Raw genomic sequence first — 3,856 nt, 5'->3', positions numbered from 1 at the left:
CTGGTTATTCTAATCAGAGACCTTTAGAAAAGAAAATCCCAAAGACACTTTGAGCCTTTGACCTGCCTGTTTACGTTGTGTGAAAAAGAATTTGTAAGTACATTTTTTACATTGTGCTTAATTTTGAGAGTCAAAAGAAAAAAATTACAAATAGTAATACAGGAAATATCTTATTTGGTCATTCTGATTTAAACATTGCTAATATTCTGTCTCATTGACTCTCAGTCTTTTGTGTATTTGTTAATTAAAAAAATAACACACCTACATATTCAATGCAATCCACATCAAAATAACATCAGCATTCTTCACAGAGATAGAACAAACAATCCTAAAATTTGTATGGAACCAGAAAAGACCCCAAATAGCCACAGCAATCCTGAAAAAGAAAACCAAAGCTTGAGGCATCACAATTCTGGACTTCAAGCTATATTGCAAAGCTGTAATCATCAAGACAGTATGGTACTGGCACAAAAACAGAAAGATAGATCAAGGGAACAGAATAGAGAACCCAGAAATGGACCCACAAACATATGGCCAACTAATCTTTAACAAAGCAAAAAAGATTATCTGATGGAATAAAGACAGTCTCTTCAGCAAATGGTGTTGAGAAAACTGGACAGCAACATGCAGAAGAATGAGACCAGACCACTTTCTTACACCATATACAAAAATGAAGTAAAAATGGATCAAAGACCTAAACGTAAGACAGGAAGCCATCAAAATTCTGGAGGAGAAAACAGGCAACAATCTCTTTGACCTCAGCCACAGAAAATTCTAACTTGACGTGTCTCCAATGCAAGGGAAACAAGCAAAACTTAACTACTGGGACTTCATCAAGATGAAAAGCTTCTGCACAGGGAAGGGAGCAATCAGCAAAACTAAAAGGCAACCGATGAATGGGAGAAGATATTTGTAAATGACATATCAAAGTGTTAGTATCCAAAATCTCTAAAGAACTTATCAAACTCAACACCCAAAATATAGATAATCCAGTGAAGAAATGGGCAAAAGACATGGATAGACATTTGTCCAAAGAAGACACCGAGATGGTTAACATACACATGAAAAAATGCTCAACATCATTCATCATTGTGTAAATACAAATCAAAACCACCATGAGATACCACCTCACACCTGTCAGAATGGCTAAAATTAAGAACTCAGGCAGGGCACCTGGGTGGTGCAGTCTGTTAATCGTCCGACTCTTGATCTCAGCTCAGGTCATGATCTCACAGTTTGTGAGTACAAGACCCACGTCGGGCTCTGTGCTGATGTTGCAGAGCCTGCTTAGGATTCTGTCTCTCCTTCTCTCTGACCCTCCTCCACCTGTGCTCTCTCTCTCAAAATAAATAAACTTAAAAAAAATTTTAAAAAAAACTCAGGCAACAACAGATGTTGGCAAGGATGTGGAGAAAGGGGAACACTTTTGCACTGCTGGGAGGATTACAAGCTGGTGCAGGCACTCTGCAAAACAGTATGGAGATTCCTCAAAAAAGTAAAAATAGAACTACCCTACAACCCAGCAATTGCACTACTAGGTATTTGCCCTGGTTTGAAGGGGCACATGTGAGACTGTTAAAAACTGAGAACAAACTGAGGGTTGATGGGGGGTGGGAGGGAGGGGAGGGTGGGTGATGGGTATTGAGGAGGGCACCTTTTGGGATGAGCACTGGGTGTTGTATGGAAACCAATTTGACAATAAATTTCATATAGGGAAAAAAAATGAAGGGGCACATGTACCCCAGTGTTCATAGCAGCACTATCGACAATAACCAAAGTATGGAAAGAACTGAAATGTCCATTGACTGATGAATGGATAAAGAAGATATATATATATATATATATATATATATATATATATATATAATGGAATATTACTCAGAGGTCAAAAAGAATGAAATCTTGCCATTTGCAACAATGTGGATGGAACTAGAGTGTATTATGCTAAGTGAAATAAGTCAGTCAGAGAAAGACAAGTATCATATGATTTCACTCATGTGGAATTTAAGAAACAGAGCATAGTGGAAGGGGAGCAAAAATAATATAAAAACAGGGAGCCATTAAGAAACTTTTAAATACAGAGAACAAATTGAGGGTTTCTGGTGGGGTGTTGGGTGGGGGAAGGACTAAAGGGGCGAGGGGCATTAAGGAGGACACTGGTTGGGATGAGCACTGGGTGTTATATGTAAGTGATGAATCACTGAATTCTATCCCTGGGGAGAAAGAAAGAAAGAAAAGAAAGAAAGAAAGAAAGAAAGAAAGAAAGAAAGAAAGAAAGAAAGAAAGAAAGAAAGAAAGAAAGAACAAGCTAAAGATATAGGTCAGTCTATCTATCTATCTATCTATCTATCTATCTATCTATCTATCTATCTATTTATGAGAGAGACAGAGTGCAAGTTGGGGAGGGGCAGAGAGAGAGGGAGACACAGAATCCGAAGCAGGCTCCAGTCTCTGAGCTGTCAGCACAGACCCCGACACAGGGTTCAAACTCACAAACAGTGAGATCATGACCTAAGCCGAAGTCAGACACCTAAGGGACTGAGCCACCCAGGTGCCCCTAGGACAGTCTCCTTTAAACTTCCCATGGTTATTCCCTCCCTGTTCCCCACACCCCTCTCTTCTGATGTGTTTGAGGTGCTAATTTCTTCCAGTGTATTCTCAAATAGATTTACATGTAGTTTTATATATCACTACATAAAATGTGTGTATATACATTTCTGCACATATATAATATTCCTATGTTTTTAAATGCTAAGCATATATAACAGATATGCATAACAATACATGAAGGATTGTTTTCTTTTGTATATGGCTTATATATATATAGCATATTATATTTATCAATATCTTGCTTTTCTTTTTCAGCATTGTTTTTGATCTATTTATATTGATATTTACAGGTTAAAGATCTTTTTAATTGCCACTGAGTATTGATTGCATAGATATAATACATTTAATTTATTTCCTTGTTGATGGGCATGAAGGTTTTTCCTCTTATGTACTAATACTAACACTGCTTCCATGAACATCCTTGATGTTTACTTTTTGCACATAGGATTTTTCTAGAGTATATGTGAGATGTAGAATTAGTGGATTGTAGCTTATAGACATTTTATTTTTTAAAAAAACATTTTTTAAGTTTATTTATTTATTTTGATAGAGCAAGTGGGGGAGGGGCAGAGAGAGAGGGAGAGACAGAATCCCAAGCAGGCTCTGCACTGTCAGTGTGGAGTCTGATGTGAGGCTCAAACTCACAAACCTGTGAGATCATGACCTGAGCCGAAATCAAGAGTCAGACGCTTAACCAACTGAGCCACCCAGGTGCCCTGTAGTTTATGTACATTTTCTTTTCTTTTTTATTTTCATGTTATTTTACAATTAACATGCAGCATTATATTAGTTTCAGGTGTACAGTATAGTGATTCAACAATTTTATTTATTACTCAGTGCTCCACACAGTAAATATACTCTTAATCCCTTTTATCTATTTCTTTCATCTTCCCACCCATCTCCCCTTTGGCAACCACCACTTTGTTTTCTATATTTATGAGTGTTGTTTTGTTTGTCTCTTTTTTCTTTGTTCATTTGTTTTGTTTCAAAACTTCACATGAGTGAAATCATATAGTATTTGTCTTTCTCTGATGGACTTATTTCACTTAGCATAATATCCTCTAGGTCCATGCATATCGTTGCAATTGCAGATCTCATTTTTTTTAAGGCTGAGTAATATTCCATTTTATATGTTTACCACCTGTTCTTTATCCATTCACCTAATCAGTGAACATTTTGGTTGCTTCCATATCTTGGCCATTGTAAATAATGCTACAATAAACATGAGGGTGCATGTATCTTTTTG

Source organism: Lynx canadensis, chromosome C1 (assembly GCF_007474595.2).
Source record: "Lynx canadensis isolate LIC74 chromosome C1, mLynCan4.pri.v2, whole genome shotgun sequence".
Taxonomy (NCBI): domain Eukaryota; kingdom Metazoa; phylum Chordata; class Mammalia; order Carnivora; family Felidae; genus Lynx; species Lynx canadensis.
This window is presented reverse-complemented; position numbering follows the sequence as displayed.